This window comes from Haemaphysalis longicornis, unplaced genomic scaffold (assembly GCF_048455015.1).
Source record: "Haemaphysalis longicornis isolate Haplotype H1 unplaced genomic scaffold, Haemaphysalis longicornis Haplotype H1 scaffold_11, whole genome shotgun sequence".
Lineage (NCBI taxonomy): Eukaryota > Metazoa > Arthropoda > Arachnida > Ixodida > Ixodidae > Haemaphysalis > Haemaphysalis longicornis.
This window is the reverse complement of record NW_027526214.1, coordinates 61,343,516-61,355,003: the sequence shown is the minus strand read 5'-3', so window position 1 is coordinate 61,355,003 and position 11,488 is coordinate 61,343,516. Positions and strand designations below refer to the sequence as shown.

Here is an 11,488-nt window from a genome sequence, read left to right as displayed (position 1 = left end):
TATCATTGACCCAACCATCGAACTGTCCAACTATCGATCCTTCCATTCATCCGTGCGACCTTCAGTTCATCCATCCTTCCCTCCACTTGTCCATCCCTCTATCCTTCCGTCCATCCAGTCGTCCATCTCTCTGTCCGTCCGTATATCCATTCATCCGTCCATCCATCCATCCATTCATCCACTTCTCTATCCGTCCGACTGTCGTTTCGTACGTCGAGCTTTCCATCGACCCAACAGTCCATTCGTTCATCTGCCCATTTATACCCGTCCATCTCTCCGTCCGTCCGTTCGTCCATCCGCCCATCCACACATACACTCCCCCACTCACCCTTTCCTTTATCCCTCCATTCGTCTATCCGTTATTTCGTCCATTCGTTCATCCGTTCATCTGTTCGTTAGTCCTTCAATCCTTTCGTCCCCCCGTCCAACTGTCTTTCCGTCTCTCCTTCCGTTCACCCATCCATCCCTCCTTCCATACGTCCGTCCCTCCATCCATCCATCTATCCCTCCATCCATTCATCCATCCATCTGAAGTCGGCCGATGAGGTTGTGAGGCCGACACGACATTTATTTAGATTTGCGTAGGGTTGAACACACACGCCCAGGAATTGGACAGCGTACGTCGAGTGCCGCCGAGCAGCTCTGAGGCCATGATGTTCTGTCTGTGTAATCATCTGCATCACAGATGGTGATGGGGTGCAGGCACAGACGATGATGATGCCGCTACATGGTTCCCGCCACCACTAGCGCGCACTGCAGGATAAAAATAACGAGCTCTTTGAAAGCACGCGAAAAATGGATCAAAAAGAGCTGCAGAAGGATCTAGGTACACGTAAACAGGAAAAGATGAAGTATGAAGCAAAGAGGTGCATTTGGTGTAGGACTATGTAGAAATGTGTGTCCATGATCGCAACAAGTTCGGTGGGCAGCCCAAGATCAATCTGTAGTGATCGAAAGAGAGGCAGTCCAGGACGGCGTTGAGGGAGCGTCCGGGGCGGCTAGTAGATTCAGGTGGCCTGCACTGGGACTTCCTTTGTGGCCGCTGGCGGAAACAAGCTGACAGAGGTGCATGAGGCACTAATGTTGTCAAGCGAGGTAGAGCGCTTGCGCCCCCGGCAGACTCATTGTGTCGCGTAGCTTGCAAGGCCGGCTGGTGTGCGGCCGGTCTACAGACCGTAAGGCAGAGCTACTGGGTGCGTTCTGAGCCTGTTTTACCTCCGCCTGTGACAGACGCCACCAAAGGGGTTGTTGTTGCGTGCTATCGACGCTTCAGGAGCTTTTATTGGGTGAGAATTCTTTGCACCTGGTGCAGCACAAAACACCCGATGATGCGCTCGGGATGTAAAGTTGACGTTTCGCGTTTGCCGTGTGGTGGGGCGAGGCGTGATCAGACCCCGCAGTGAATGCCCCAGCCCTTAAGCTGCGGCGGTTTTGCTGATGATGGCGAGCACAGGTCTGCCAAACGCGTGGCGCTTGTTTTCCATACCGAACGTTTATCTGCGCTATCACAGGATGGTGACTGTTGGCTGCCAATGTGGGCGCCTTACCGGCGGGGTTCCGCAATCGCTGCGGTGCGCTGCTCTTGGCCCCAAACTGCGCTGTGGTGAGAGGAGACGAAGGTGTATCGCGCGACATCTTCAATAAGTGGAGGCCGTAGCTACCTCGAAGCTGGTGAAAATGCGCGGGCAACAGCGTCTTGGACAGGAACTTCAAGACATGTGTCCGAGAATGGTGTGCTGGGTGCCAAAACGGCGCCCATGCCCCCTGCAGACGTTTGCTGGAAAGTTGACAAATGTGGTTGCCGCAAACACCGCCCTGCTGGTTCAGTAGGGTGTGAAGGAAGCGCAGCTGCGGGGGTGGACAGACTGCTGCAGGGTTTCGGGGCATAGTCTCCTTTACATGCTACCACATATAGGTGGTCCATGATGCATGATGGGGTCGTCGTTGTCATGGAATCGTTGCTGCACGGCAACGCTGCCGCTCCAAGCGGGCTGGTGCGAGACAGTAGGGACGGGACCTCCGTGGAGCAAGGCTCAGTAGCTGGCGCGAATGGCTTCGGGAACCGGCCAGACCGCACCAGGAAAATGGCCCTAAGCTTTCACCCTTTGGCAACAGGGGTGAAAGATGGGTCAAAACAGGATATGCCACGAACGTGATTGACATCGGCAAAAAATCACAGTCACGCTGACCGAACACGAGGAAACCAAACCTTAAAAAAGAAGAAACAGAACCGAAAAAAAAGTTAAAAGGTAATTACCTTTCCCTCTTGGCAATATGCGGAAAGAGAGGGGTGAAGAGAAAATATGCCCTTGCACGCATTTTGCACGGGAATAACAAAAACAAAAAAGAAATCGCAGTACCTGGTACGAACATAACAAAAAAGCAATAGGATAAAGAAATTAACAAGGTAATTGGTATTTTCAGTGTGTGGTGGCATCTGGGGGCAACAGAGGTGTCCAAAAAAGATATGCTCACGCAGGGAAAAGTTGCACATCTGCCGTAAACATCCTTTCCTAAGAATTAGGGGCAGTTAATTGAAACATGCGAGTAGTATACTTGGCTTCTGTTGGCATGTGGTAAGGGTCACGCCCAAGAGCAGTCAGACAGGCAGTCTCTACAAGAAATGAGTGTACCTTTGTATACAAAAAGCAGAAAAATGCAGGAAAAAAAGAAAACAAGACAACAAAACGGTCAAACAATTCATGAAAACAAAGATAACAGAAGGCTAGTGCATACGCATGACGCGCACCTGCTGTAGGTGCACATGGGACATGACAAGGCTTACCCAACGTTTTCTGTCCGTCACTATGACCTGCGAAAGTAGTGTCCTGGTAATTTTCCAAAAAGGACCTCCTTAGTCTCTTTGGTACGAACAACACAAGAGGATATTTACCACTGTCTGTGTTTGCGCTTGTAATTTATCGCAGTAGCAATCCGTCCTGGCTTTCGATGTACCAGTTGTAGTTTCTTGCCTGTGCCGCTGTAGCGTCGTCAGTCTCTTCTCTCGTAAGTGACTGCAGGATGTGTTTGCATTGCTTATCAGTCTGCTGCCCTTCTAGCATCTGCTGGCGACTTGCGTGGGTTGCCCAGGCTTCTTTAGGCGTTGTTTTTGCGAAGACCAGTTGTTTTGTTTGTTTGTATTGGGTACGGGTGCACGAGACAGAGAGTCCGCGTCTTTTTGTTGATGCCGTTCTAGTATTCCACTTTGTAGTAATACTTTTGCAGGTTTACGGCTCATCATGCGAGGCCACCAGCAGAGTTCTCAAGCCGACACAAATATGCTAGGGCATGGCGGTCGCTCTCTATCGCGAAATCTGCTCCAACCAAGCACGTTAAACTTTTTGAGGTGAAACACATAGGCGAAACACTCCTCCGTCACTGAATAGTTTTGTTCAGCATCTTACAGAGAAAGGATAGTGAACACCAGGGGGTACCGTTCGGTGCTATGCTCCTGTAGCAAAACAGCCCCTATGCCGTACTCACGTGCCTCGGTTTGAACAACAAAACGGCGGTTCAGATCTGGCAACCACAGGCGTGGAATGTCGGCGACAGCTCTGGACAGAGCCTGAAAAGCCTGCTCTTCCACAACCGCCCAAGACAACCTTGCATCCTTCCTTAGCAGCCGATGAAGGGGCAGCGCCAAGTCTGCACAGTTCGGAATAGAGTGCCACTAGAAGTCCACCATACCCAGTGAGCTTTGCAGACTTTTCACGTTATCTGGTTTTGGTAACTGCAGAATCACCTTGAGTTTCTCTCGTTTGACCGCACTGAAGCGTGGTTCATAACGAATCCTAGTAGGTTGATCCTCCTGCTAGCCAGTTGTACCTTGCAGGGGTTTATTGTAAGGCCCGCGTTGTGCATGCAGTGCAACAAAGTGTCTAAAGAATAAACCGGATCCTTAAGGTTGTTTGAAAATACCACCATTTCATTCATGTACGCTATTGCGTAGTTAAACTCGGCGTCCACCAGAACGATGTCCATCATGCGTTGGAATGTTCTGGGGAAATTCAACAAACAGTAAAGCTGCCTGACGAATTCAAACAGCTCTCTGTTGCAACTGATTGCCGTTTTCTCGGTATCCTTTTTCACTACAGGCATCTGTAGGAAACCTCTACTGCATTCGAGTGTGGTGAATATTTTTGTCGAGCCTAGCGCGTACATCATCGCATCGATAGATGGAAAGGGGTTGGAGTCTCTCGTGCTTTTTGCCTTTGAGCGTCTGTAGCACGGCCGCTGGATGAGAGGCGCACTGACGTGCGGCCTGCCGCGTGCTCCCAAACCGGCGTGAGGGTGCCTAGTACCCATCGCTGCCGCGACGGCGCCACCGTTCCGGGACTGGTTGCGGTGAGCGCAGCCCGCGGGACGCCGGCTTTTGGGCCGCTTATTTCGAAGTGTGGGCTTATCATCGGCGTTCCACGCTCCGCATAAGGCATTTACCAGCACTAATTTTACGCCTGTTAAAAGACAAACACGATTAGCGGCGGCCGAGCTTAATTTGGTCAAGGTGGAAGTTAAATTCCGATCACAGCAGCAGCATTACGCGTTGATAGTGTGCCTTCTGTCTTGCATTGCTGTGTCGTTGTGTCTCACGTCACCCGGCATGCTCTTTGTGACCTTACCAACGGCAGAGATTTACGTTTTGTCTGCAAGCTGCGACTGCAGAGAATATATTAAAATTCCTGACAAGCAGAAACAATGTTTTTGTGACGGCGCTTGTTATTTATGAGTGCCAACACTTCTCAATGTTTAAGATGTAACCAACTTTTATGTAGGTTTTTCCTCGTGCACTAAATAAAACACCAGAATTCGTATTATTCTCACGGCTCATATGGCTTGATAACACGTTATTTAATTATGAAGTAATACTAATATCATGTCGGCCCTTTTTTATTTTGATAATATATATATACAGTCAAATCTCGGTACAACGAACACCACATTAACGAACTTTTCAGATTAACGAGCATTTAACAAATCCCACGCCGACTTCTTATAGTTTTAATGTAAAATTATTTCACTACTACGTACTTCAGAGAATAGCGAACATTTCAAAATAATGAACTTTTTATTTGGTTCCGTGCCATGTTAACAACGCCTCAGTATTACGAACTGATGATTTCATTGCCGGAGATTCTTAGATTTCCGTTAAACAATCGCGGCAACCGGAGTCGCGTATACTAGCAGACGACACGGCAACGCGATGCGCAGAAGAGGACATCTTGAAACTTGCTCCGCGGAATGCGCGAGCCGATGCGAGGGAGATAAAAAATAAGGTGATGAGAAGGAAAAAAAAAATGAAGCATGGGTGGCTTCCTCCGTCCAGAAAGCAGCGGCCGCCCTATTCGCGCTCCAACGCGAGTTTTTCCACGTTCCGCCGCTGCTCGGGTTGCTTGCTGGATCTCACGCACATCAACGGAGCTGACCACAGAGGACAATCTTCAGAGCATGAGCGTTCAGGATGAAGAAGGCAGCGAGGACGGCATGAACGACGATGCCTCTGAGGGTGCCGCGGCAGTACTCATAGACTGCGACCATCACGTGACGACTGCGGATGTGCGGGACAGCTTACGAAAACTCCACACATTTCCGGGGAAAACCGCACGGCCAGTGAGTCAGTCCACAGGAATATGGAAGAGTTGGAGTCATTCGTGCTAGGAAGCTTGTGCAGCACGCACCAGAAGAAAATGGCCAACTACTTTAAATAAACGTACATTGTTACAAGATCGCTTGTGCATTTTTTCTGAAAAATGACTTCAAGGATGCACAGCTCTACAGGTAGGTCGTTTTAGGCATTGAAATGTTATTTGTTGTCTTAAATTTTGCGATTCTCGCTACAACGATCTTTCAGAATAACGAGCACTTTTTTGCGGTCCCGTGAAGTTCGTTATATGGAGATTTCACTGTATACAGTTGAATGAAAAGCGATTCCAGTTTCTACCTGGTATTTTTACTTCTTCCCTGTAGCCTAGAAAAAAAATTAAGGAGAGCAGATGGGATTTCCGGGTCGACAAAAAACAAAAAAAAATATTCGACGAACTTGGCAAGCTAAATTTTTGCCCGGACGCGAAAGAAAAAAGGCGAAATTGTACAGAAATTCCAAAAATTGCCTGACAATGCGTATAAGCATTCGAACACCGCTTTTCCACTTCACGTTTTCTTGTTTTCTTTGCTATTTTAAACTAACAATTGTACATCTTGAATATCATTATTATTAATTGTTCTAACTGCGTGAATTACACATTATTTGTGCAGATACAAGGCATTGCACTTGTTGCATTACGTAGAGAGTATGCTTGGGTACTCAAAAAAGAAAGCTGACGTAATAACAACGTATGTGAAAATTTTCCTACGCTACGAAAATTCATTAAAATTAAAGCACAGTATGTTCACAGAGCAAAACTACCGCAACGTCTTTAGAGCGCGCTAATTTGAGCGCATACTGGTGCTGCTCCAGGAGCCCGGCCGTTAGCTTCAGGGATAAATGCGTATGGGTTTAAATCGGCGGTGAAATAACGGAGGATATAGCGCTTGTTCTCATCGCAAAGTTTGAAAAATGCTTAGCAACGTGGACCGCGTACGCACTGTTTCTTGAACACAGCACGGTGCATATATTTTTCTTTCTATACAACCTTTGTAATCAAGTTTTCAGTAGCGCGTTTAAAGGCATTGTCGGGCCTGCGATAATAAAACAATCCAAATCTCTATGCGCGGCAAGACATGATCGGGCCAGTATAAGAGTATCAAAAAAAGACACGCATAGCAAAATGTCTATAGTCTTTTCAAATCCTTTTTCGACCATCCTATCGCCTGTCCTCGTTTTATGAGGTGCTCATTCCGTCCGGCCAACATGTTTTTGCAAAAGTCGTGTCTTTAGGCAAGCTTTATCCGTCACCCGCAAATATTCATCGCTCTCCCGTGTGTCGACACCCCGTTTCCCGAGAAAAGGTGACATTTTTGTCATTTCGGACGAATAAAGTCCCACCAAATACCTGCCGCTTGAACTGTAACTAATCAACTTGCGGCTTTAAACTGTGCAACGCGCGGTTTACGTGCTGTGTGTGAGACGGTTCGTACAAAGCTAACCGGTGGTTATTATCTTTTTGTTGAATATTCTCTTTTTTTTAACGATGTTGTCGAATATGGAGCATCTTTTTAGACTTGTTAGATTGAAAATGTATTGCCTATATCTCATTCGAGAATTTTTTTAGCTTCTGGCTGCTTCAGTCATGGCCGGGCGGCTGGATCGAGCGACAGACTGGCAGACTTACATACATACGGACAGACAGTTCTCGCGGTTGAGTAGCCCAGGAAGGACAACCACATCTTTAAAACCCGTGCGCTGGCTGTCTCTCTCAGTCGGTGCAAGCGCTCGCCTACGGGGACCGCCCCGCTCCGTCCCGAAACCAGTCCCCGAACGCTAGCGCCGCGAGGGAGTCAAGCGGCGGCAAACGTAACCACCGCCACTCACGCCCTCGCCCGTTGAAATCCGGGCGACGCGGCAGGCCGCACCTTGCGTGCGCTCTCATCCAGCGGCCGTGGTCTGTAGTCTACGTACATTCGGACACGGTCACTTTTTTATTCTGCCAACACAATTGGAAATGCCCAAGGGCATTTTCATAGCCTCAACGCTTCCGTATTCACCGTCTCTTGCAGGGCTTCGTCCAGCTGTGGTTGTTAATAGATGCGCAAGGGCCTAGGAATGAACCGTTGAGGACGCGCATCTTCTGTTTCGATGTAGTGTTTCAAAATGTTCACCGTCCTAGGGGCTTCGGTGGAGATGGCAGGAAAGGGCTGTAGAACTGCCGCCAGGCGTGATTTTTCCTCCACTGGTCGTGAAAACCACTGCAAGATCGTTGGCACCCCGCTTTCAACCTAGCCAGTTGGTGTCTCTGCAGTCAACAACTCTGAGAGCGATTCGGTGGTCTTGTTGCGAAGTTACTGAGCGGCGTTCCGGCGCCGTTGTTGTATTTTCCGAATTTCACATCAAGCACACGCCCTGTCCAGGCTATGAAATCGCGAGCCAGAATGGCTGGACAGGAGAGAACGGGGAGGTGCAATAACCTATGCCGGTGTTTGCGGCCATCCGCTATTACTCTCAGCCTCGCTTCTGGTGTTATTCGCCCAACCTGGTCTGACGCTGTTCTGATACTGGTGCTTGTGTAATAGATTCCAAACACGAAGCAAGGTTTCCCAAGATGGAAACCGTTCCTTCCAGTGTCCAATAGGGAGGCTACCTTTATGCCCGCTATATTTGCGGTATTCAATGGTACATTATCCACGCTTGCGACCTGTTCTTGAAGGGGCGACGGCGGGCGGGTCAACATGCACTAACCGTTCTGCACTGTAGGCCCCTAGGGTGCTTCCTCCCCAAGCCATCGCCTTCCAGGCACCCCATTCAGAGTGTTCCAGGATCAAGGGTAGTTGGTCTGTAGTGTTTGCTCTGTGGCAGCCCCCGCTGTCTGTGTAGACTTTTCGGCGGGTGTTTCAACGGCTTTTGCCGTAGCAGGTCCATGCACGGCGGCCTCAACGGGTCCGTACGCTGGTTTATAGCGCATTTTAGGACTGGGTTGCGTGCTGGTGTGTGCGCAGCGAGTTCATGGGTTGTAGGACGACCTGAATACCATGCTGCTGTCGTCTCTGTCTGTTAGCTGCATTGCGATAGGGCTAGATGGCGTTTCTGGGCTCGCCAAATTGATGGGCTGGAATGCTCCGTCTGGTCGACAGCCCCTTGTTATTTTGGCAGTAGCGGGTCCCTGCAGTGCTGCTTCCCCGGCTCTGTAATCTGGTTCATACCGTAGAGTGATGAGTGTGGCTGCAATCTAGAGCAGTTTCCCTCGGCCAGTTGCGCCATGGTTTTGGTGTAGTGCGCTCCTTGGTGGTAGGACGACCTGAATAGCAGTGTGCTGTCGTCATGCACCAGTTCGCTGCGTTGCGATAGCGCTCGATGGCGTTTCTGGCCTCGACAAGGTTGACGGGATGGAGTTCCCCAACTGGAGGAAAGCCCCTGGTAGCCTTCCGGTGTCGTTCGACAGGGGTGATGCGGGCAGGAGTTTGTTGTTGACATCAGCTGGGATTTATAAATGAGGGTGAGTTAATTTTTCCACTTTTGGTTCTACGTGCCCTTGGTAGTCCTGGCCCAAAGGCCTCTCCCACGTAAGCCCCTGATCGCTGGGATAAGTCACCGCTTGAAATCCATCTTACACTGTGGCGCCGCACCACTGCGGTGAGTCAGCGCTGCAACGACCTCACCCGGTCGCGCCGCACCACTTTGAAGTATTGGAGCAGAAAACTCTACCTCGTTGGCGACGTATACGTGGTGCGCGATTAGCTCTACAGCTTTCACTCGGTGGCGCAGCAGGGCTTCAGCAAGCCGTGGCTGGATATCGTCCGCGGTCCCTCGGTTGCCGAAGCAACCTCTCGTAAATCTGATAACCTGTGCTTATTGCTGTTCCCACGCCCGGGAGTGTTGTTGTCGGAATTGTGTGAGTGCTATTATGCTATTCGTCAGTTGATTTTGCTCTCTGGGGATGTTGAGCTTAATCCTGGCCCTTCTACGCGGACGCAGAATGCCAATACTACGACTGACACTGAGCAAAAAACACTTAATGACATGTTCAGTATGCTACAGAGCGTGAATGACCGCACTGCGAACATTGAGAAAAGCCAGTCAGAACTGCTTAATTCTGTAAATGAAGTTATAAAAGGCCAAGAAGCTATCCGGAACACCATCAAAGACATTGAAAACGGCTAACGGCTGTAGAAGCTAAAACACTGGCTAGTTACGCCACGCAGCAAGAATTAGTCGCATTAAAGAAACTCGCCGACAGTCTTAGCACTGAAAATTCAAAAAATCAGGAGTGCTAAGCTGAAATGGAGGACAGAATGCGACGGGACAACCTGTTGTTTTATGGAGTATCTGATGAACCTTTAGAAACGTGGGAACAGGCTGAAAATAAAATACTGGAAGTTATGTCTGCCTCCTTTGACTTCACGGTTTCTAAGCAGTCTATTGAACGGACGCACAGGCTTGGTGCTTTTTCCGACCAAAAATGCAGACCAGTTGTTGTTAAATTTTCTTCGTTTAAATTCAAACAACAAGTTCTAAATTCTTCGGCTAAACTTAAAAACAACGGTGTTACTGCGAGTGAGGACTATTCTGCAACAACATGGCAGGCACGGAAAAAACTTGTAGAATTTGGAAAAACGCAGAATTCCACCTACAAACTTCGCTACAACAAATTGTACATTAATGACAAGTGCTACTGCTACAACCATGCCGATGGGGACGTGTTTGAGCAGGATGGCTTTTCTTTGCAGCCATCTAGTTCTCGCGAATCCGATAACGCAGACGCGATGCCCCATCATTCAGATAGCGCAGGCGTGTCAAACTCGTTCGATGTTACGAAATAGAATACGCGAGGGGTAATGGTTTGCCGTCGTCATCCAAGAGTTCATTGTCATTTCTTTTTACTAACATTAGAAGTGTTCTACCAAAAAAGGATGAACTGAGTTCGCTGATTGACTCATGCGATGCTGACATTATAATGTTGACGGAAACTTGGCTTTCCTCGAATGTTGCTAATCGTGAAGTCTTGGAGTGCAACAAGCATTTCAACATATATCGCCGATACAGGGGTGAAAGATATGGTGGTGTGTTAATTGCTGTTGCTGATTACTTGGTTTCCGCCGCTATATTTTCTGTTACAAATTTAGAACTGCTTTTTGTAGAAGTTGACTTGGGTGTTAAAAGGCTTATCCTGGGTGTTTGTTCTCGCCCCCCGTCGTGCGATGCCACGTTTGTCGGTCAAATTCATGACGTTGTGAATACGATCGTTCTTCGCTTCCCAAATGTGCCTATAATTCTAGTTGGTGATTTCAATTATCCGAATATTGCGTGGTCCGGTCTGAACCCTCACCCCACACCTTTTTCAACCGAATGTAGCAATTTTCTGGCTATGTGTGCAGATTTTAATGTGTCTCAGCTTGTGAACGAACCAACTTGAGTTACGTTAACAACAAGTAGTATTTTGGACCTTATATTAACCACATCACCTGACTTTTTTCACCCATATCTTATCTGCCTGCCTTAAGTGATCATTCCGCTCTCCATTTTTTGGTAAACATTCCTGACCTTCACCACCGCACGCATGCAAAACAAATAAGGGACTATAAGCGAGCCGACTTTGATAGTATTAATCGTGAACTTTCTATATTCCTGGACTCTTACTTGCAAGGATTCCCAAACCGGACAGTCAACACAAATTGGATTTTGTACAAGGAGCAGGTACTTGCTCTTATCGAAAGGTTTATACCCGTCATAACTATCACCTCTAGCAAGGAGAGCCCTTGGTTTACTAAGCATCTAAAAAGATTGTCTAACAAGAAAAAGCGTTTGTTTCGCTCAGCCAAAGCTCAAAACTCAGCCCTTCGATGGGATGCATATAAATTAGCAGCTGCTAATTACAAGACTGAATTAAAAAATGCGAAG

At 48.3% G+C, this 11,488-nt stretch overlaps 1 pseudogene; it reads left to right on the top strand.

Moving 5' to 3' along the window:
• Nucleotides 1-1,925: 1,925 nt before the first annotated feature.
• Nucleotides 1,926-10,410, top strand: LOC144160662 (uncharacterized; annotated as a pseudogene).
• Nucleotides 10,411-11,488: the final 1,078 nt, after the last annotated feature.